This window comes from Phyllostomus discolor, chromosome 6 (assembly GCF_004126475.2).
Source record: "Phyllostomus discolor isolate MPI-MPIP mPhyDis1 chromosome 6, mPhyDis1.pri.v3, whole genome shotgun sequence".
Taxonomy (NCBI): Eukaryota; Metazoa; Chordata; class Mammalia; order Chiroptera; family Phyllostomidae; genus Phyllostomus; species Phyllostomus discolor.
The window spans coordinates 102,164,959-102,190,046 of NC_040908.2; the positions used below are offsets into that span (position 1 = coordinate 102,164,959).

General features: G+C 37.1%; 1 protein-coding gene across 6 annotated transcripts in view; it reads left to right on the forward strand.

Annotated features, from left to right (window-relative positions):
* The window catches only part of YAP1 (Yes1 associated transcriptional regulator), a 147,046-nt gene that overhangs the window by 83,217 nt on the left and 38,741 nt on the right, over nt 1-25,088 (forward strand). The gene's annotated exons all lie outside the window — the stretch shown is intronic.

Consider the following 25,088-nt stretch of genomic DNA (forward strand, 5'->3'; position numbering starts at 1 on the left):
AAAAGCCAACAGGAGAGGTGGCTCTGTATACACAGGAGAAACTGCTGTTAGACGTGGACCTTGGTCAGACTTTGTTTCAACAGACTGAATTTCTGCAAGTTCATTGTTTCCCAGCCCTGGCTGTTCTAGAGGGAGATCATAGGGTTTACCTTGGCCATAAATCCAATTACCTTTCCTTTCCCAAAATAATAGCAAAGAATTTATTTGCATGTATTGAAGGGGCTGTAGAATTTCACATTTCTTCTTTTCCTGTATTAAGTCCATCAACTAGACTATTCTTAGGAACAAGATAAACTAAATCTTTAATTATTTTGTGTTATATACAACCACTCATGTTCAACTGTGAAAATACTGTTTTATGCTTTTTCCTTAATTTTATCTCATTGCTCTGTATATTTTTATTCTGTTATCTATTATTGGACATTTCTAAGAATCAGAGTGAAAAAATTCTTTAACACTTTTCCAGATTAGCATTTATGTGAACTCTTAGTAATTGCATTCTTAAACAGTACTGCTTTAATATTCATCCAACTCAGCATGTATTTATTTAGCTCCTACTATGTACCAGACACTCTCCCGGTTGTACTTCTCTAAGCAGCTTATATTCTTGTGGGAACAGAAATTTTTCTGTAATATTCTGGTACCTTTTATTGAATGTTCAATACCCATTCCTTTTAATTCTATTCCTTCCTAGTATGTATGCAATATATTTGTTATTCAATATATTACAAAGAATTTACATGTTTTATTTTCATCCTTTTCATATATGTGTCTTATACAGAACTTGTTTTCAGAATTCTTGGGTATCAGATGCAGTCCTTTTTATGTAAGTCCCTAAGGGAGGTACCAATTATGCCAGCCTCGTTAATCATCTTAATGTTATACCTCTCGTTAAGAGAGAGGTTACACCAGAAGCCACTCAACTTTGACCAGCCAGTTAAATTATTTGCTTCTGCCCTATCCTTTCCCACTTTCTTTTACAGTGGAAGCAATGTCTGCATTATGTTTCTTTCTACCAGCTGATGTATGACTGTAATTCTTTGGTGATCCCTTAACACATTTTCAACTGTTCTGTTTCTGTTTACTTTTAGATATATGTGTCTTTTCCTCTTGAAAAAACAAAACTCATATCCATCTAGTTGCATTTTTCCCTTCCCTTTATATAACTAAATTTATCTGCTTCCTTACCTCCTGTTCACAATGGCCTTGTAAGGCCACTGCCGCTAATCTTGCTAGTGTCACCAGTAACTTCCTTATTGCTAATTCTAGTGGATCTGTGATCCTTTCCTGTTACTTCATTTTTATAGGAAAAAGTGGGTGTTAATAAAGTCAGTAGGGGTATAAGGACTTTAGGAGAAAGTTTGATATTCTTGGGGCAAAAAAATTTATTTATTTGTTGGCAAGTATTAAGCACTCTTATGATTATTGAAGATGCAGTAGTTAGTAATATGATGAAAAGTCCCTATATCCTTGGACCTTTTGTTATTAGAGGAAACAGCCAAACAAAATAAGGAAAATACATGTTAGATAATGATAAAGGTTATCAAACAAAATTAAAGCAAAGAAGAGTCTAGAAATTTAGATAGGGTAGATTTTGGATGGCATGGCCAGGAAGGCCCCACTAAGAATATAATACTTGAGCAAAGACTAGAATGTGGTAAGGGAAGGTGCCATGCAGATAGCTACTGGGGAAAGGGTGGGCCTAGCAAACTGTTTATTTGGTCTTCGCAAAAATACTTTTTTGTAGCATGAAATGTTTTTATAAAGATTCTTGTTCTTGTACTAAATAGGAAGACTCGGTATTTGGGGGTATACTGTTGCAAATTGACTTACTAGGACAAAGCAGTATTTTTTATGATTTAATCTTACAGATTCAATGAAGACAAAAATTCTAAAGTTAATTTCATTTAACATTTTCTTAGGCATCTAAATAGTTGTATGCTTTTGTAGTTGGACAACTTGGATAATGGCATCTTTGTTCCATAGAGAGATGTAGATACTTTTTAAAGAAGTGGAACATTAACTGAGGTCCACATAGTATAGCTCTATGAGACTCTTAGTAAGGTTCAAAAGCTTTTTCAGGAGGAGAAATTTTAGCATTTGTACTTATGTCATTTCAGCAAAATAATCGATATTTTGAGAGCAGTAAAACTATACATTCTCTGTATTATATTAAAACCCTTAATTTATTTAAGGAAGAAAGAATCCTTGAGAAGAGATTTATGGATTGGCTATATTTGGGAAGATGAGTGGTTCAGAATGGGGTCTTCCTAAACTCTTGGTTGGAGCTCTATCTAGTTATGAATAGATTAATATGATTTATGTAATTAGTTTTTAGAGAAACCCAGCTGTTACATAATAGAAAATTTTCAGCAGTCAGAATCATAAACTTGCTTCTTTACCTCCCTCTTCTCCTTTACCCCTCACAAATATTAGGGAGTTTTAAAAGTAGTGGGGACGAGAAGTAGGTAGTGGCATATACTTTCATTGAGATTTAAGAACCACTAATAATGAATTACCAGCCATTTCCTTTCCTGATTGCTTAATGTTATAACAGGCAGTGAGAAACATTTCTCTAAGTAGTTTAAAAAAGATTTTAAACTACTTTCATTGAGTATGACTATGTTAATTACTATATGTGTATTTCTTACCATCTGTAAGCATGAGAAGCCCTGTAGATCTAGAGAACATTTTATGGTTTAATTTGTTCATTGGCTCATGGAGGAATGAAAAGGAATAGGAATAAGCTCTTACTGGGCTTGTTAAGGACTTCATATTTTGGAATGAGGTGCTAACATAGTAAGACTTCAATAAGGTTTTGCCTCTGCTGTCTAGACCTGAGCAAATGCCAGTGCTACTGCTGAAAAGCATCTATGACCAATGGACAATGAAGTGCTGATTGACAGGTACCCCTGTCATTCCTAAGTGTACACACCTTCCACATTGTTACCTGCCTGTGTTCATCCCTTTTCTGCTTGCCTAGGACCTATAGGATTCTCCCATCTCCAGTAGAGATAATATTTTTGGTCTGTTCCAGCCAGAGTCTATTTACTGTGCTTTTGGTAATGTTATTGATAAAGATAGCGTTCTGATTCCATGTCTGGAAAGTAAATGACAGGGTGTCATTTCCTAACCATTTACATATGTATTTATCATGGGATGATTCTTAGGAAGAGAACTCAAGATTGGAAATTTAAACAGATTTAAAAATAAGTCTTATTGAGTTCATGGTTGTTTAATAATAAGAAAATCTAGCAAAGCAGAGTCCTGTAAATTTGCCATTTAGAAATAAACAGTTACATTTTGATGTCTGTCCTTCCCATATGTTCTCACTACATGCATATTTAAATAGTAAGTCTCATATTGTACATGCTGTTTTACCGCCAACTTTAAAAAGCTGTATTATGAATATTTTCCATGTTATCAAACTCTTCTAAAATATTTTCAGTAGCTGTATTATAATCCATCATATTAAACAATATTTCTATAACCAATCCCTATCATTAGATGTTAGCTGGCTTTCAGGTTTTTGCTTTTATAAATTATACAGATGAGAACCTTGCATAATTCTTTGAGTACTTCTCTGGCTATGTTTTCAGGACAGTGTTTTAGGTAGTTTCATAATATTTTTAGTTGTTTCACTGAAACGTTTGCTGGAAGAAGGAAACTAATACTTATTGAATGTTCATATACCAGATACTGTGCTAGATGGCTTGTAATCTTATATTTCATAGACTCTTTAGCTGTTTTCATACCAGTTTTATAGATGAAGAAATCTATGTGCAAATGTCTAAGATATTTTGTAGTAAGTTAAGTATACATAGAAAATGTTTAAATGTTTTGTTTAGCAAATAAAGGCTTTCAGTAGTCACAGGAGACAATAAAAACTTACAGATTAAAAACTTTTAATTCTATTTTGACTTTGGTGTATAATAAGATAATATATTTGTGTTTACCTAAAGGATTTTAGGTCTAAAAATTATGTTAATTGGCCTTCATAGCTTAGGAGAACTAAGATGGATGATTCCCTTGCAAAGTTTGAGTTTTAGTCACATGATCACTGTTACAGACAATTACTTTATAAATCACATTTCATCTTTTTTTTTTTTTTTAATCCTTACCCAAGGACATTTTTTCATTGCTGACAGAGAGAGAGAGAGACAGAGAATATCAGTGTAGCTTTTCCAAATCTTGCACTTGTAAGATCTAAGAAGTGAAAGCTGAGTGATAAGAGAATGAAAAAAAGGTTGTAGAGGAAGGGTAAGAGCAGTGAGATGTCACAACTATATGCTTTTGCAGCTAGTTTAGACGCCTTTGCCTATTAGCCCATAGAATCTACCCTATTTTTATATGTGCAAGTGTTTTTTATAGGACCTGGCATTTGTTATCTAATGGAACTGTTTGTTTCGTCTCAGTCACATAGATCAGACGACAACATGGCAGGACCCCAGGAAGGCTATGCTGTCCCAGCTGAATGTTACAGCCCCTACCAGTCCACCAGTGCAGCAGAATATGATGAACTCGGCCTCAGGTGAGTGAGACAGTGTAATTAGACCACACCAAGTAATGCTTGGGCATTGATAAAACTTTCTCTGGAAAAACAGTAATTATTCTCTTAAGGAAATGGACCATGGGTGATGGTTATTTTCTGTCTAGCTCCATAGGGGAGATTTACTTTATATCAAAATAACATGCTATGTGCCAAAGCATTGTTCAGTCATTAATACATAAAGGCGCTGGTGACTGAAAGGCACAGTTTTTAAAGTTTCAGTTCTGAAGTGAATATTTCACATTCCTATGTTGGTTAATTTTGACATGCTTGCATTTTCTCCTGCTTTCTTGTATTGAAGGTTTACCCCTTCTGTGGTTTGGATGGGAAACCAAGCTGTGGTGTTTCTAATCCCCTACCCCTTAAAGCAGGTATTTGTTTACCATGAGACTAACTGGGAGATTGCAACTTACAAACCCCAAGCCATCTTTCTTAGGTGTAGTACGTGTTATTGAACACATTTCCACCTTTTTCACAGGAGATAAACCTGAGTATAAATCTTTTTTTCCTGCTTCTTACTTGGCAATTTACTTAAATCTGCCATTTTTCTCATCTATGTAATGAAGAGTGACAATGCTCCCTTCTATAGAGAGGAGGATATTAAAGGAAATGGTATAATACATATAAAGCTTTTATTACAGTTCTAGTACATAGTAGGTATAAGTAAAGGCTTCTTCTGTAGTAAGTTAGATACTGTCTGGCCTTTGTTTTGTGGTCCCGAGTCCATAGCTACCCTATTATGTATCTTTATGCTTATAGAAAAAGATGTTGCCTTCCCCTGGAAAGATGCAAACCCATGTCTGGCATCAGGGACAGGATTTGGGCTGGATATCTCATCACTCCCTTACCTCCCACACTTTACCCCCTCAGCTTAGTGCGGGGGTTCAAGGCACAAATGGCAACAGTAATTGGCAGCCCTAGTGGTCTTGATGGCTTTCTTCTTTACAACTTACACATGTTCCCTATCCAACAGATTGACCGACATAATGCAATATTATTGACTATATTCCTTATGTTCGGTTTTACATTCTCATGGCTAACTTTATTTACTTAGTTTTAAAGACATTATTTATTTACTTTTAAAGATTTTATTTATGTTTAAAGGGAAGGGAAGGGAGGAAGAGACAGAAAGAGAGGGGGAAGGAACATGGATAAGTTTCCTCCTGTATGTGCCCCGACTATGGACTGAACCTGCAACCCAGGCATGTACCCTGACCAGGAATCAAACCAATGACCTTTTACTCTGAGGGACAACACCTAACCTACTGAGCCACACTGGTCAGGGCAGGGTGACTAATTTTATACCTAGCAATTTGTTCTTAATTTCTTTCATCTTTTTAACCCATCCCCATAACCCTCTCCTATCTGGAACAGCTCTATTTAGTAAAGAGAGGTGGTGTCTTTTGCAGGAACAGTTAGAGTAGAGTAGGATGAAGCATGATTGATTGTAGTGGGTTAGGAGTGAGAAGGGAAAAAGAATGAAGAGAAGGTTGAACATAGGTGTTGGAGGTAGGACCTGAAATGAGAGAAACCATCCCTAAAGAGACTTAAGCATATGTAAAAGGTAGTAGAAGGTATTAAATAATAAGCCTAGACTTCCTGCCAAGATGAAGGCATAGGTAGATACATTTTGCCTCTTCACACAACCAAAAGAAGGACAAGAAATTTAAAAACAAAAAATAACCAGAAGTGCCAGAAAGTTGAACTGTATAGAAGTCTGACAACCAAGGAGTTTAAAGAAGAAACATTCATCCAGACTGATAAGAGGGGCGGAAATGGGCACCTGGGGCGGAGAAGATACTCAGCAAGACAATGGCTGAAGGACCGGGCAGGCAAGGCAGTGGCTGGCGGTCCCACATTTGTGTGTAGATAAACTGAGAAGGGCAACTGGGGAGCAAGACAGACCATGCAGCCCAGGGTTCCAGCACAGAGAAATAAAGCCTCAAAACCTCTGGCTGTAAAAACCTGTGGGAGTTATGGTGGTGGCGAGAGAAACTCCCAGCCTCACAGGAGAGATGGTTGGAGAGACCCACAGGGTCCTAGAATGTACATACACACACAACCTGGAATCAGCACCAGAAGGGCCCAGTTTGCTTGTGGATTATGGGGGAAATGACTGAAAGTCAGAGGAGACCTTAGCAAGTGGCATTGTTCCCTCTCAGACCCCTCCCCCACATACAGCGCCACAACACAGCAACGTGGGTTGCCCTGCATGGCAAATACTTAAGGCTATGCCCCTTACAACGTAACAGGCATGCATAGGCAAAGAAGTATGGTCCAAATGAAAGAACAGATCAAAACTCCAAAAATAGAACTAAGCAATGAAAAGATAGCCAGCCTAGCACATGCAGAATTAAAAACACTGGTAATCAGGATGATCACAGAAATGGTTGAGTATGGCTGCAGAATAGAGGAAAAAGTGAAGGCTCTGCAAAGTGAAATAAAGAAAAATATACAGGGAACCAGCAGTGAAGGGAAGGAAACTGGGACTCAAATGAACAATTTGGAACAGAAGGAAGAAATAAACATTCAAGCAGATAGAATGAAGAATCAAGAATTCAAAAAAATGAGGAGAGGCTTAGGAACCTCCGGGACAACTTTAAACATTCCAACATCTGAATCAGGGGTGCCAGAAGGAGAAGAGGAAGACCAAGAACTTGAAAACTTATTTGAAAAAACAATGAAGGAGAACTCCCCCAGTCTGGCAAAGGAAATAAGACTTCTAGGAACTCCAGGAAGCTGAGAGAGTCCCAAAGAAGTTGGACCCAAAGAAGCACACACCAAAGTACATCATCATTACATTACCCAAGATTAAAGATAAGGAGAGAATCTTAAATGCAGCAAGAGAAAAGGAGACAGTTACCTACAAAGGAGTTCCCATCAGACTGTCAGCTGATTTCTTAAAAGAAACCTTGCAGGCAAGAAGAGGCTGGAAAGAACTATTCAAAGTCTTGAAAGGCAAGGACCACCTACATCTAAGATTGCTCTGTCCAACAAAGCTTTCAGTTAGAATGGAAGGCAGATAAAGTGCTTCCCAGATAAGGTCAAGTTAAAGGAATTCATCATCACCAAGCCCTTACTACACAAAATGTTGAAGGGACTTATCTAAGAAAAAGAAGATCAAAATAAGAACAGTAAAATGACAACAAACTCACAACTATCAACAACCGAACCTAAAAAAAAAAACCCAAAACTAGAACAGGAACAGATGCACAGAAATAGAGATCACATGCAGGGTTATCAGTGGGAAGGGAGAGGGCAGGGAATGGGGGAAAAGGTACAGGGAACAAGAAGCATAAATGGTAGGTACAAAATAAGATGGGGAGGTTAAGAATAGTGTAGGAAATATAGAAGCCAAAGAACATGTATATATGACCCATGGACATGAACTAAGGCGGGGGCGATGCTGGAGGAAAGGAGATTCGGGATGATAAAGAGGGAATAAAGAGGAGAAAGAGATGGGACAACTCTAATAACATAATCAATAGAATACTTTTTTTAAAAAAAGAAACCAAAAAAGTAATAAATCATATTTATATGTTAGGCATTCTGCTAAGCTCATTTTGTGCTATCTGATTTAATTCTCATAACTGTCATTTAAGTTAGTGCTGTTACTAGTCTCACTTTACATATGAGAATACTTTCACATATGAGTAACTTTCCCCAAATTGCACACCTTTTAAATGGTAGAAACCAGGATTCTCAGGCTCTGGTAATGAATGGGATTCCAGAGCCCGTGCTCTTAGTGTACACGTGACCAAGGTTAGGCTAAGTGTTAGAGAGAAAAGCCTTGGAAAATAGGGGATAGGATCTGTTAATACACTAGGGGCCCTATTTTAAAATATAAGTAGATACACTGGACACTGGAGAAATCTTTCTACAGAAGGTGGTTGGTGTGGGGATATTTGCTAAAGGAGATATTGTGACTAATAAAAGAACACTATACCTTAGAATATTTAAAGAGGACACTAGAGGTTATTGTTTTTAATGGGAAGGTCAGACAGTGAGTTAAGAAAGGAAGGGACAGATATGGTGAAACCAAAAAGCTTTAAAACAAACAAACTGATTGTAAAATAGAAAAGGAGTCGGCAAAAGTTAAAAAATGAGAGTAGGGTTGTTAAGTATATATGAAAATTCACGTGTGGATTCTAAGTATATTTACAAATACAAATGGAGGCTTAACTACCAAATCAAGGTGAAGCTATTGATAATATCTATAGTAAATGTCTCTTTTTACTTTGAATTACATGCACAAGATTGTTGTCTTTTATTTTTCCCATTTCAGTGGATATTTAAAGAATAGAGGACTTATACATGGTGTTGAAATGCTTTGGAATGGATGTCACAGGAACTGTAATCTTGATACCTCATGCTCATATAAAATTATAGATATAATGTCATGTTAATAAGGTTTTAACCTAGAGGCTGTCTTTCTCCATCTGGAAAGCACCCCTAATGCCTGTGGCTGTGCCTTTCCCAGTGAAGCCCATACATAGCACATTTTCCCAGTCAGGACTTTTCTACTTGAAACAAAAGCTGCAAAAGTGACACTTGTCTGTGCTTGGAAAATAATCTTCTAAGGAGTTTTTAGAACTTGGAGATAGTGAGGAAGGAGATTTGCGAGGGCATTTAAGGCATCTACTTTAACAAAGCAGCGCAGGGCTTGCAGTTTGGCAGGGTGTCTGCAGACAGTTTCACCCTGAAGGGAATGCCTTCCACTAATCTGAACCTTCAGATAAAAGAAAGCTAGCTACACAGCTCTTTTGAAGCATTTCACTGGGTAGATCAAACTAAATGCAACTCGATTTACATTTTTATCATTAATTAATTTAACTAGAACTTTCTAGTTTTGCTCTTTGGAAAGAATTCTCATTCAGATATTTGAGTCCAGCATTGTGTTCTGCTCTAATTATTTCTAATCCTACTGCTTTCCTTAAAATACTGTTGCTCTTCTCTAGACTTTCCAGACCTACTTTTCAATGGTTAGCTAGAGCGAATAATCTTTTAAGATTCTGTGAAATGTCATTATGAGATTCTATTTGTTTTATTCACTTTAATTCTGTTTAGCAAAAATGGTCAGTGTACTTTGGTTTTAGAAGTTATTTTTCAGAATGTGAGGTTGAAAGGAGTGTATATAATTGAGTAATCACTTAGAGGTATACCTGGAAAGGGTTCTAGAGGCAAGACTTACCAGATCCTATAAAGAACATTAATTTATATTTTTGTTCATTTAATTGACAAATAAATGACTCAACTTTGTGAAAAGAATTTGAAAGGGGAAGAAAAGAAAAAAGGTAATTTGAATAATTCAGTAAGATAATGGTTCTATTTTACTTTATATTAAAATATATAGTGTATATATAGACTGTTCTATTAAATTATTTGATATGATTGTCCTATAGAAGTTCTATTAAATGTATTATGCTTGTAGCATATTGATTTAATGGCCCTTTGATGTATGCTTGAGATCTGTATAAAATAGTTGTACAGCCCTGGCTCAGTTGGTTGAATGTCATTCTGCAAAGTGAGGGGTTACCGGTCTGATTTGCAGGTTCAGTCCCTGTTTGGGATGCATGTGAGAGGCCAATCAATGCTTCTTTCCCTCTCTTCTCCCTCCCTCCCCTGTCTCTCTTAAGATAAATAAGTAAAATCTAAAATATAAATAAATAAAATAGTTGTGCATACTGAGAGTTGGTTGAACATTAGTGATTCTTGGGTTAGACATTAGAAAATAAGGACTTGGGGATAGAAAAGTGGTACTTATCCTTTAATCAGCTCTATCTATTTAAATGAAGATACTAGATTTTTTTTAGTAGTAGCTTGTTAACAGTGACATAAAGATTGCTGAATCTTAAAGCAGCAATAAAGTCAAGAGAGTGTACTCACTGATAATTTAAAAATAACGTGATGCCAAGGGTTGTTTAGAAACTGTTTAGAACATTGAAAATTACATGCTGTGACTTAAATTGAGCAAAATCAACCCAGTTATCTGCTTTTTAAAAATGTACCTTTGATAACAATCAAAAGTCAAAGTGTGTTATTGCCAGTACATTTTAAGGGATCCGTTATTTGTGAGTTTTAAAGTCAGCCATGTTCTGACTAATACTCAAATCCTACCAATGCAGCACTTTTAGATTTCCCTATGAATCTGCATGGAATTCCTAGGAAATACCTCAAGATGGGTGGAGAGAATGCTCTAGATGGAGAAAGATGATGCATGTTAGAGGAATGTGCTAAACACCTATCACTGCAGTTGGGAGAAATGTTGAGGAGCAACCAGAGTAGCACAGAGCTGCCTCAGTGTTTGCCTGCTGCATTACTCCTGCTTTGTATAAGCTTAGTCAGAGCACAGAAGACCAAATGGGGAAGAAAAATTGTTACCAAGACAAATGACAGGTGGAGAATAGATGTGAAATGTAAAAATGACAGGTAAAAAGTAAGTGTAAGGTTTTTACAGAAAACAACAGGATGTGTGAGAAGTTGGAGAGCTGACAACAGATTTTAGAAGTTCATAATTCCTACTTTGTATGTTATAGTTCACAATCTTTGAAGTTATACTTTTCACCTTTGGAGTGAACTGAAAAGAATATAGTTGGGGGTTAAGATCAAGGGCTGTTGGAGTCTGGTGGACATGGATTCGAACCCCACTTCTGTCACTTTGTGCCTGCGAGATCTTGGACAGATTACTCTTCCAACCTGTGCCTCAGTTTCTTCACTTGGAAAATGGGGATAACAATAATATAACATTGAACATAGAGGGCTATTGTGAAGATAAAATGTAAAATGACACAACATATATGAAGTGACCAGTGTATAGTTAGAAATTATTATTAACAGTATACAGTGCTTGGTATGATATATTGCATATACTCTTGTAATAGATAATTAAATGTGATTTGATCTGATATTTTAAATTTTATCAGTTTGTATGAAGCAGTAGGCATGGTTTCTTCATTTAAAATAATTTTTAAAATGTGTTACCACGTTGTTTCTGGTGCTACATTTACATGAATTTACATGACTCAAAATATTTCTGATTTTCGGAAAGTTATTATAAAATAGAAATTATTCATCAGCCTGAAGTCAGAGTATATGGAACAAAGCTCTGCTAGCAGTGCATCAACAGTATTTACTGGAATAAAATTGTAACAAAGCCCAAAGTCAGACAATGAATGCAGTAAGAGACTATATTTGTATTAGTTAATCTCAAATTAATATCTTAGGTAATATCTTTTTAACTAAAATACCTAACTAAGATATCCAAAATATCTTTTTTTTTTAACCAAATTGCTCGTTTCTTTTTTTCTGATCTGGGAATTTACGTAAATTAAGAAAAGATGGCCACAAGAAAGGGGATAATAGTAAAAAAGCAAAAGTGTAATAATACAGAAACAAGAACCATTTTTCTTGTTTAAAAGTATGGAACAGTACATTTTATTTTAATAGTTGCAAATAAGCAAAATATAGGGACTATGAAGATAAAAGGATACTATTTAAAGAGTATAGCCCTGGCCGGTGTGGCTCAGTGGGTTGGGCATTGCCCCACTAACTAAAGCATTGCTGGTTTGATTCCTGGTTAGGGCACATGCCTGGGTTGCAGGCCAGGTCCCTGGTCAAGGACATGTGAGAGGCAACCAGTTGATGTTTTAAAAAGAAAAAAAAAAGAAAGAAAAAACTTTGATACATTAGTATCATTGCCATCAGCTTTCTTAGTAAAATTGGTTATTAGGTAGTGATGCTTAAAAATAGAAGTATCTCCGTTGAACTTTTCTTCCATGATTATTTGTAGAATTTTGGAAAGTTTGCTTTGGGTTAGAGAGAATGAGAAAGAGATTACAAATTATTTACATTCAGGAACCAAATAAATGCCTGTTTTATTTCTTCTCTTGATAAGTGTTGGAATATTATTTTTGTGTTTCCCACTGATTTGTAAATCCTTCTGGTTACTCTATTGCTACAGTAACTGTGACTCATAAGAGCAATATTTGTGTGAAAGATTAAGATGCTAATTCTTTAAAAATGATATCCATAGATTACCATATATAGGCAGCACCAGTGAAATGAAATAAATCCTGCAGCAACAGAGTTTTCTGAAATAATATTTTCTTTTCATGGCAATAAGGTAAGGAGGTGATAAAACTTGCTTTAGGTTAACATTTTAACAAAAGGTCATTGCTGTATTTGAACATTCTGAAATCTAAATGAGCTTAACAGAAAGCTAATCTTTTATAAATGTACTTACTAAAACTAAGTTAAGTTAAAATCTAAAAGAATTAAGTTGCAGTGAAGGAAGTCTGAAGTGTTGCATATTAGGAAGTTCTCTGAGCTTATACTTGGCCTTTTGCTCAGGGAAGTTCATCCAGCTGTAATAGACAAACAGGAAAATGGTATTTCATGAAGTCTCCAAGTTTCACCCTGAGACAATTGAATTGTTCCCTTTCTAAATCATTGATTCCACGAAAATGCCCTACTTTGTATTAGGCATTGTAATGGCCGCAGGGATTGAAGAGTCAAGTTAAAACAGCCCCCCTCCCCCATATAATTATAACAATAAATGTTATGGCAGACACTCATATGCACCAAATGCTGAGAAAGTAGAGGAGGAAAATGTGAATCAGTAGTCGGAAAAGTAGAGAAGACATCTTTAAAAAGCCAGAGGTTTATTTAGTCCTGCAATAAATATTAAATACTTAATATGTACCAGGCAGTATACCAAATCATGAAAAACAGAATATAAACAAGTGTATGTGTGAGGTATTTAAAGTGGAAAGAGAAAAATAAACCTAACCTGTTAAAGGGAGATATTTTAGATAGATTGTCCAAGGAAGGCCTCTGTAATTGAGAGCAGAGATCTGAATGAGATCATGCACACATCTGGGGAAAAGGGGAAGAATGTTCTATGCATAACATAACAACAGGCAGTTCAAAGATGCTGAGGCATGTGTAGGGAACAGCAAAGAGGTCTCTGCAACTAGAACAGAGTTGGTGAAAGGTAGCATGGAAGCCATATTATATGGGGACTTGCAGGTTTTGAACAGAGGAGTGATATAATCCAAGTTTTTTAAAAGTAGGGAGGTTAGTTAGGGGACAGTTGCAATAATTCAGGGGAAAAGGTGGACCTGTGTGGTAGAGGTAGAAGTGGTTGGATTCAGGACCTGAATTTAGTAGATGAGTAGGGGTTGAGTTTGCTGAAGGAAAAGGAAGGTAAAGGGAGTGAGTGGTATGTGAGAGGTTACTGGGGCCTGAAACCCCCAGCACCACATAACCGGTGGAATGGTAAAGGGATGAGACCGAAGACATTTACAGAAAATTTCTGTGTGATCAACTAAGAGTTTGAGCTTTATCCTGAAAAATTTGGGGAAGACATTAAAATATTTTTTCTGGGGTCATTCCCCTATAAAGGGAAAACCTTCTGTGGGTTCCCTTTCTTTGTTTCTTAATTATTTCATGTTTGAGGCCCAGTCATTTTTGTTTTTGTTTTTTCGTAAACCTACTTCCTTACATTATACACAGCTTTTGTAAATTAAATATATTGCAACAAAATGGCAGAACTATTCTAGGAAAGAGTAGGGAACTGACTCTTTTGCCCTATGTCAAGCACTTTTTCCTTTAATCCTCACAACAATTAATTGAGAAATATTCATCTCTATTTTCTAGATAAGAAAAGTGAGCATCAAATAGTTTAAGGAACTTGTTCAACGTTAGAAGGCCAATAAATATTGGATCCAAGATTTTGAACCAAGGTCTGTCTGAATCTAAACATTTTACAGTTTTTTTCTTAACTATGCTATCTTATTAGAGTTTATTATAAGGCTAAAATTACATTTAATATAATTTCATTTAAAATTCATCCGGTGATTTTTTTAAACCAAGTAATCCACCAAATGATTGTTTCCTATACTGGTAAAACTTGAATCCATGGTGGATAATTCTATAAAGAAGTTTAATAAAACAAGTGAACCTTACTAGTTTCTATATTCTGGATCCATAGTTTTCAGTTTGTAGTGTGTGAAGGAATTACTTGGGGATTTGTAAAGTGCAGATTCTGATTAATTGGTCTGGAATGGAACCTGAGTAAGATTCTTCATTTCTAATAGGTTTGCATGTGGTGCTGATACTGCTGGTTCATGGATTACACAGAGAACTCTAAAATGGAAACTTAAAACCCATAGAAACATTAATGATCTCTTTTATTATTCCTATTTTTTATTTTATTCCTATTTTCAGTTGGAATAAAACCTTTAATAAGTGCCTAATGTATGTGAATCACTATTTCATGAGATTGTATTTAATATAAAAGTCCTGCAAAATGCTATCAACTTTTAACAAACTGAGGACCTGAGAGATTGTGACTTGTCACAGATGATTTCTTCATTTTTTCAGCTCAACGAACTGTGGTTGCGTTTGGTGGCAGTGCTGAGCTCTGGGGATACCAAGACAAACAAATAAGGTGCTTATATGCAAGCCTTAGAGCCTGATGGTGCAGGGAATGTGTAGGCAAATGGTTAGGGTACAGAGAAGCATCTGCTATGAAGAGGACATGACCACAGTGGTTGGGGGCACAATATGCTAGTGAGGAGAGTGCAGGCAAGTAGCAGTGCCAGGATTCCAAGCTAAGCCTTCAGATGTATAGGTCAGAGTTTCATCTTAATCTACTACACTATTCATTGTGTTCTAAGGAGTTTGGCAGAAGAACCTTCAGTTAGTTACCTATAAGACATAGGAGAACACCTGAACTGGAGGAGGGGAAAAAGAAATGAGCTTGTCATCACTCTGAAGCAAATAGGTCTGTACACAAAAATGAAACAGCCTGAGCTTAAGGTTTAGAGCTGCATGCTTTAAGTCAGTCTTCACCTTGAGAATAAAACTATGGAAACCAGAAGAGAAATCATATTTCTATTACCAAGACTTGATTTTATAAATTGCTTTTTCTTCAATAAATGTGTTTTACACACTTGTCCCATGTTTAGCTTATTGAAGCCACAAAAAAGTTAGTGACAATAATATTTAATATTTGTTGTACATGACAACATTTTCCATTGTGTCCACCTAAAAAGTTTAGTAGTGTGGGCAGAACTTTATAAGGAATTTTTTAGGGCTTACAAGGTCAAGCATATGAATTTTAGATGTTTATATTTATGGAAAACCCCTTTATAAACAAAACTGCAGAAGATTCAGGGGTGAATATATTTTAGTTCCTATATTTTCTGACAAGCATAAGTCTGCAGATCAAAGTGTATCACAAACGGACCTGGTGATAGTTTCTAATGTTGCTATCTTGTCCTTAGCAACCCTGGAAGAATGAACATTCCCGTTGTTGAAATAAAGAACTCTTTTTCTCTCCTACAGCAGAATGATAAATTCTTCTCATACACTACCTGGTCTATATTTAACTCAATGTAGAGGAACAGATACAAGACAATCTGCAGTGAGCATCCAGAAAAAAGTCAAAACAAGTGTGGTTTCAATGGATAGGTGGGAAAAAGACATACTAGTAGGACAGGGTTGAGAAAAGCTTCACAAAGATATAGTATGAGAATAGAGTAGAATTTCAGTGGGTAAAAACAGTAGAGGCTAGGAGAAGACAATGTGGAGAGTGGGGTGCATTGGGGATGTCTGTGCAGGTAAAAAGTCCATGCCTCTGCTAAGTACAGTCAGACCTCCAACCTAAGTACTCTGTGTTCGGTTCCACACCACAGTGAAGTGTGTTGCAGTTAAGTGAGTCCTAATCTCTTTGCTGGTGGAGGTCCTTGCCTTCAGTTTGTGAAAAGCATATCGGTGAAGTGCAATAAAGTGAAGCACAGGAAAATGAGGTATGCCTGTGCTGGCAGGAATGAACAAGCCATGAAGCGTGTGGGGGTGGGTACTGACATGGAATGAATTACTAAATTATGTGATGGAATCATCTTATCAAAGAGAAAGTACTTGATGCATAGGAGAGGAAACTATGTTGGCAAAGCAAGGAGGCTGGGTTAGAAGAGTTCCTGTGGGGAAGCTCTAGAGAGGAAAGGAGAAGGAGGAGTATGCATGATAGTGGTGATTGCTTTCGGGACCCACACAGTGCTATATGTAATGCCTGACTATAGAGGACCTTAAATAAATAACCCAATAAAGATTTGAGAAATTTTCCTGTGGACTTTGGAGAGCCCTGAGCCAGAGAGCTACTTTTCAAAGGAGGGGATGCAAGATGATCTTGGGGCACATACAGTGTTTAATGTAGCAGTTGGTTAAGACCAATTTGGGGGCTACTGTTAAAATTTAGTCATTGAAATGTGAAAGTTTTAAAACATTGTTATTTGCAGTATAGTACTTAGAGTGTGGGTTCTGAAGAGCTAGAACTTTCTGGGTTTGAATCCCAGGTCTACCACTTACTACTCTGGGCTAAGTGATTTTGGGCAGCTTTTCTGTGCCTTAGTTTTCTCCTCTGTGTAAAGTGAGGATAATAGTAGTATCTATGCTGTGGGGCTGTTAATTAAGTTAATATTTACTTATGAAGAACTTCAAACAATGCCTTGCATATAATAACAGTTTGTGACACATTGTAAATACAACAGACCTGATTTTCAAAAAAACAAACCTGAAATTGACCAGAATTAGATACCTTTACAGGATCACTGCATCTGTTTTTCCTGTTTCTCTTACGTTCTAAGGAGCTACTTATTCATAATCCTGTATTTGAACTACTCATCAGGGTGTGTTTAGTAAGCTTTCAGTGTCCTGGGGGTGACTTCTTTATTTCTGAATTGTGGGGCAGGCGAGAGGGAGAGGTTGATCATCTAACTTGTGGTGTAATCAAGACTTTCTTGTTTGACTAGATTTGCAGATGGTTTGTTAGTTATTACTAATGCAAGAGGATCCTTAGGCAAGAGCAGGAAGTTGATGTTGAGTCACCTTCAGTGTTATGGCATGGAGTATTTTGTTTATTTTTAAAATATTGCAGGAAGTTAGTATTTGCTGTAGTAGATAAGTTATCATTCAACCAGCAGTAAATCCTACATAAAAATCCATTTCCCCCAAGGATAGGTAATCCTTATTATAGCCTGCTACTGTCTCTTGCTTATCCTAATTCAAATATCTTACCTTTTTATGTCTCATTGAAATGCTGACTTCTTTCTTACTGCCATCTTGATTCAGGGCCTGTGTTTTATCTCCTCTTTTTTCCCAAAAAGACTTTGGTCGGTGATCAGGCATGATATTCCAGCCTTGAAAAACTCCCATATCTTTCCCATGTCTAATGCCCTACCTTTAGTGCATGTAAATGTGAGATGGGGTGAAAATGTATATTTGCTTGCTTTGACTTGTCCATGAGTTTGGAGAAATTGGTATAACCCTTTAGTTTTGGCAGTACCCTTTAGGCCTTACCCATTCAACACTTTGTTGTTTTAAATGACAGGAAGTTTTCTTTTCTGGTTGAGTCTGGATAAAAACAAAGTAGACCACTGTGTCTTGTTCTTTGCTTATCTGTCCCCTTCATACCGGCCGCCTCAGTTTCACCTGACTGGAATGCTCATGCCCCAGATCATCACATGCATGGACTTGGATTGTGTTGGGGTCTCAGCTTTAACATTGCATTCTCAGGGCGGCCATTCTTGGTCCATGTGCCTTTTGTTTTTTTAATTCCCATCCAAGGATATGTTTATTGATTTGAGAGAGAGAGATCAATATGAGAAACATTGATTGATTGCCTCCACATGCACCCCGATGGGGGATCGAATCTGCAACCTTTGGTGTATGGAACAACGCTCCAACCAACTAAGCCACCTGGTAAGGGCTTGGTTCACTTTTCTAAAGACCCTTTCCTTTCTTCCCCCACTCCCCCATTCATGCTGCTTTTCCTCCCTTTTCACTGCACTTATCATTAGCCAATATTGTATTGTACTTATGTTTGTCTTACTGGCTAGAACTTAAGTCCATGAAACAGGAACTAATTTTCTCGCTGCTCTCTCCAGGGCCTAAAATAGTGTCTGAATATAGTAGGACCTCAATAAATACTTCTTGAACAAAAGAATTTGCTACATCCCAGCACCTTCAGTTTAAGTGCTATCAAATAATAGAGAAATTGAACCTACATGGAAAGCAGAAAACAGAGTATTTTGTTTTTCAAACATAAATAAAGGATTTTAACTGAATTTCATTTTGGTTGCATTAATTTCAGTCAACATTTATTCCCACCCTTTCTGAGAGTAGTAGGCACTCTTTTAGACAGTAAAATAGAAAAACGTGTAATAATATACATTGATGTTTATGTATTTCACAGTCTAGCCTGGAAGAAAACACACACTAAGTTAGAGTTAAGAAGCAGTTCTGTACCAGCTAAAGAAAGTTGGTATTTTAGATCAGTGGTTCTCAGAATGACTTACTAACCAAATTAGAGATTCTAAGTGTGGGGTGTCTGTTTTAACAAACCCTCCATAAGGTTTTGATGCATACTGAAGTTTGAGTGCCACTGTTTAGATCACCTTTTGTAAATAAAATGTTGCTACTTACATTTTCTTCATTTTATATACTCCATATTGGAGAAATTATAATATTTATGAAACACTAAAACCAGAATATACATTGAACTCAAAGGCATCCATCCCTGTGGTCTCCTTTTATAAACTTAGTTTTATGGGAAGCCCAGATTTCCTTTCTTCCTTGAACTTACTGACCTCACTCCATTCTAACTCTGGCCCAAACAGATGCTCACATCAAACTTTCAGTAGCCTGTGCAACTTGATGATTCAGAAACTATGTCAGTCTTGCTTTTTCTGCTATTCATGGTTATTCAACAGTTAGCTTAGTTTAACATCTTTACTTAGTATTAAGTCATTGAATTTCTTCTAAGGACCATTTAAGTTAAAAAAAATTTTTCCCAGTGAATAAAGCCCAAGTCTGTATTATTTTATTTAATTCACACATTGATTGAAGATTCTTTTTAGTTTTCTTTTTTTAATACTAAAGATACAGTTGTGGTTCAAAACTGTTAAAAAGTAATCTTTCTGTATCTATTCCTTTGCCTTTGATGCATACCTTTCTTTTCATATAAAGAAACATCCCATTTTGGACTATTTCTTTCCATATTAACATTATACAGATGTGGGCAAAAGTAGACTTAGAGTTGTGAGTACCTGAAATAGTTCAGTCTTGTTTATTTTTTATTAGTTATTGTATTTATTTTTTGTTACAACATCTAAACCTATTTTTGACTACCCCATTTTTTTTACCATAATGTTAAATTAAATGAGACATAAATGAATATATAAAGCATTCTTTTCTGTTAGCATATGGAGTTTGCTATAAATTTGAGTGCTTATCAAATTAATTATATGGTAATTATTCTATTTCATGTGCACATTATTTAATTTTTTAAATTAAAAACATGACAAAATAGGCAGCACTGCTACAGTGTTTAATTGTACTGGGCAGGACCCCTTTATATTTTCATTTCTAAAATTAGCACATTTAGAGGTTGCCTTTGATTGTTTATGGTTTATAAGAACACTGTTAGTGAAAAGGTTCCTGAATTTAATTTTTGAGGTCTACTATTTTTAGTGAAATACTAAGTACTTAATGATTTATGTATGATAAGTACCTGATATATGACTTATATGGTAAATACTTAATGATTTAAACTCATGTATAAAGAGATAGAGGTACTCCTCCACTTTGAATTTAATGTGTGGAAACACCTGCATAAGTTTTGGGGAATGTATTTATAGCTTTGGGAAGCAGTGTATATTATAGTTTAAAATCAGAAGATCTGAATTCAAACTGCCTGAGTTCAAATCTTCCCTCTGCCTTGGGCAGGTCACCTTTCTGAATGTCTCTGTGTTTCATTTGTATTATAAGGACAAGAACAGTGCCTCAAAGTAGAGCCATTACATCTATCAAGATGTGATGATGTCAACACGGTGTGATGATAGTAATGGAGCTAGTAGTGGTAGAGGTGCTGCCGCATAGGTACCACAGGGGTTGTGCCTTGCATTATTATGTATGACAGGAAAAAAACAAAAACAACTCTGATATTCAACACTGGAAAAAGGGGTAAATGAATTCTAATCCATACAGTAAGATCTGTGAAGTCATTAAAAAGAATTTGAGGCCTATATCGAGTGATTAAAGCAAGTGTGGTGCTAGTACAGTGTGACATCAGTGGGTGTGCATATGTTGTGCAGTGTGCAGAAGAAAAATCCAGAACCTAAATTCCGGCAAGATGGAGGCATAAGTTGACGTGCCGTACTTCCACGCACAACCAAGATTAGAACAACAACAATTTAGAGGCAGAATAACACCCAGAACTGACAGAGAATTTATCTGAATGGAAGTCGGATAGCCAAGAAGTTGAAGTTGACCTGTTCATCCAGGCTGGTAGGAGGGGCGGAGAGGAGCAGCTGGGTGCGGGTCGCGGCATGCGGAGAACAGGGAGAATTGGGTACATAAGGCAATCGGGAGTGCATAAGGCATCTGGGGCGCACAGGATCTTAGCGGGTGGACCCCGAGTACGCAAGCGGCAGCTCGCGGACCCAGTGAGGCGGCAATTGTGGACCAGGACAGAACGCGCAACCCAGGATCCCAGAGAAGGGACTGAGGTCCCAGGAGAATGGAACTACTGCCATTGTTCCCTCCCGCCCCCGCCCCCACATACAATGTCACAATCTAGTGACTGGGGTGCCCAGCCCTGGTGAATACCTAAGGCTCCGCCCCGCACTGTAACAGGAGCGACCAGACCCAAAAAGAGAGAGACAGACAGACATGTTTCAAACAGAAGAACAGATCAATGCCCCAGGACTCATCCTTTTGAGCGACCAAGAGATAGCCAATCTATCAGATGCACAGTTCAAAACACTGGTGATCAGGAAGCTCACGGAATTGGTTGATTTTGGGTGCAAATTCGATGAAAAAATGCGGGTTACCATAAAAGAGATGAGGGAAGATGCACGGAGAACCAATAGTGATGGGAAGGAAACTGGGACTCAAAACAGTAGAGTGGACCAGAAGGAAGAAAAAAACAACCAAATAGGAAAGAATGGAGAAATAAGAATTCAAAAAAATGAGGAGAAGCTTAGGAACCTCCAGGACATCTTTAAACGTTTCAACATCCGAATTATAGGGGTACCAGAAGGGGAAGAGAAAAAGCAACAGATTGAACACATATTTGAACAAATAATAAAGGAGAACTTCCCCATTCTGGCAAAGGAAATAGACTTCCAGGAAATCCAGGAAGCTCAGAGAGCCCCAAAGAAGTTGGGTCCAAGAAGAAACACACCAAGGCACATCATAATTACATTAGCCAAGGTAAAAATGAAGGAGAGAATCCTAGGAGCAGCAAGAGATAAGAGGACAGTAACCTACAAAGGAGTTCCCATCAGACTGTCAGCTGATTTCTCCAAAGAGACCTTACAGGCAAGGGGCTGGAAAGAAGTATTCCAAGTCATGAAAGACAAGGACCTATATCCCAGATTACTCTATCCAGCAAAGCTTTCATTTAGAATGGAAGGGCAGATACAGTGCTTCTCAGATAAGGTCAAGTTAAAGGAGTTCATCATCACCAAGCCCTTATTTTATGAAATGTTAAAGGGACTTATCTAAGAAAAGAAGATAAAGAAAAAACATGTATAGTAAAAGGACAGCAAACTCACAATTATTAACAACCACATCTAAAGCAAAACCAAAAGAAACTAAGCAAACAACTAGAACAGGAACAGAACCACAGACATGGAGGTCACACAGAGGATTAGCAACAGGGGAGTGGGAGGAGGAGAGAGGGGGAAAGGGTACAGAGAATAAGTAGCATAGATTGCAGGTTGAAAATAGATAGGGGGAAGGTAAGAATAGTATGGGAAATGTAGAAGCTAAAGAACTTATAAGTATGACACATGGACATGACTAAAGTGGGGGTATGGGTGGGAGAGGGTGGAGGGGAGCTAAGGGGGGAAAATGGGACAACTGTAACAGCATAATCAATAACATATATATTTTAAAAAATCCAGAACCTATCATCACGAAACTGAAGTTATTTTGTTTTTCACCTGGGGGGGTAAGGGAAATATCGCTTTCTTCATTATGCATTTCTGTAATTTTTAACAGTTTTTTAATTTTAAATTATAAAAATACATTGATGAACACAAAGTTTAAGGTGTTAAAGGCACTAGGTTAAAAACATTCACATATTCTGTTCATAAACATATTAATTGAAAATAATATACATACTACATGATTTTAAGGTCATTTATAGAAAGTTCAAAGTGTTAAAGGGCTCAACATTTATTTATTCTTCTGTTAAATATTTATTGAGCAATTACTCAGATATGAGCTTACAAGTTAAAATATGAGTGACCTGGTCATTGCCAGGCATGTAAACAAGTAATTTCAGTTCTATCTGTTAAATGTTAATAAGAAGTAGAAGAGGAAACTGATCATTTTGTGTGAGGTAACCAGGGAAAAGGCTGAATTGAAAAGGTAACGTCTAGGCAGAATGTGATAATGGGAACGGCACACACAAGGTGGCACAATTTGGGGAAAAATTGGATTGGGGGGCGGATTGGGTGTATTGAGAAGACTGACTAAGAAAAGTGAGTCTTGCTGGCATTTACCTTTTGATGGTATAGAGCAAGGGAAATGTTTTTAAAGGCAATGAGTGACATATAAATGTTGATTAGCTAATATTGTAAGGAGAAAACCCTGGTGGTGTTTGATAGAGGACACTTGGATAGGAGGAGGAGATGAGAGGTCAGGCACCAGGGAAGGAAGCTGTACAGCAGTAAGGAAAAGGAGCTGGTAGCTAGTGATGGCTGAACTCTTAAGAGAGGGACTGGACAGATCAGTCCGAGAGAATGTAAGTGACATTGGTGAGCAGGTAGGTAAGGTTAGTTTGTACTCAAGATACCACTCTTGGTTCTAACTCAGCTAATGTGTAGAGTGATACTGTTGTATTTTTTGTTTGTTTAAAGTAGGGAATCTATGTATTCAAGCAGAGAGTTAGCCACTATAATGATGTCTTTTGGGATTGCTGAGTTAAGGCTTCCAAAGTTATCCAGTGATTGCTATTAACTTATTCGTCAGTGTGTCTTAGGAACTTAGAATTTTAGTTACTTGTTTTTCAAATGCATTTTACATTTGAGTCATCTTCATAAGGGTAGCAGCAACCATTAGTAGTCAGTTTTGGAGGTTCTAGCTTCCTGGTGGGTAAATAGAGACCAAAATGATAGTGAAAGCTGCTGAGCAAAGTGGTTTGATTTATATGTGTTAAACAAGTTTGTTTCCATTGACCTATTAGTAGACATGGGATCTCTTACAGCAAGTTTCAACCCTGGGCATGGTTTGCATTGTGTACACAACTGCACTTCCAGGCCTGGAGGGTCTTTCCCCCAGTGGCTTCTTGAGGATTTCATGTGTCTGTCTGCGTTACCTAACAGCATGTTGCTGCCCCCTCCACCCCCTGCTCAACGCAGCCCTTCAGTGATAGTCTAGTAGCAAATGAGTCTCTTCCTGATACACATGGAACTGGCCTAGAATTAGAGCTTTGGGTCCCACAGGCTTATGTGAATGATCTTTTGAACCAAAGTTACTTATTCAGCATCACTCGTAAGGCTCTCTTGGACTGCCAACATAGAAAGAAGGATACCCATTTTGTTCTGGTTTTTGCCCAAGAAGCATACCCATTCTCTTGTCTTAGATGTCGGACATAAATAAACAAATGTAGTTATATAATAAACAAAAGCTCAGGAATTAGGCTGCTGGGTTTAAGTATCACTTTGACACTAATTAGCTTTGTGAGGTTGTACTAGACTAAACCCCTCTCTCTGTGCCTCAGTTTCCTCATTAAAATTGAGATAAGACTGCTGTTTATGTCATTGGTGGTTGTAAGGATTAAATGAGTTAATGTATTTAATATACTTAGAACAGTGACTGGCACACAGGTAGCACTCAAGTCATGTTGGTCCACAAATGAAAAAGTTTTAGGCATTTACTCTTATTTCCAATTTGCAGTTGCCTCTCCTGACTTCGTGGGGATGGGAAATGGGGTGGGGTTGGGATGCCAAGGAAGAAGAGGAATTGACGAGGAAATATGCTTGAATCTAGTAATTTATTGTTGGTCTCTCTTTTTGTAGCTATTACCTTGCATAAGCAATAGTCGAGCTTCCATTCCCTCATAAAGATGTAATAATCTTTTTAGACTTGCTGTGTATAATACGTTCTTTAGTCCTGTCTGCCAGATGTTGTTTCCTCCCTTCACAGCCTCTTCTTGAGAAGTTCGCCTTCCCAACAATTGGAGCACTTACCTGTCCCGTTTCAAAACTTGGACAAACTTAAACTCCCAGCCACAGCCACTACCTTTTAGCAACATTTGGGCTGCTTAAAAATAACCTTTTCTTGAGCTATAGTTTTCTCTATTGTAGTTTTCTTGGTGTGAACCCCTCACATAAATAATGGAAATAAATGGAGTTTGGCAGGCTTAGCTACAGTGTGCTTTATATTTAACAGAATGTTGATGACACTTCAGTTGTTCTGAAAATACTCGATTATATTCCTGAGTAAATAAAGAACTTTGGATTCC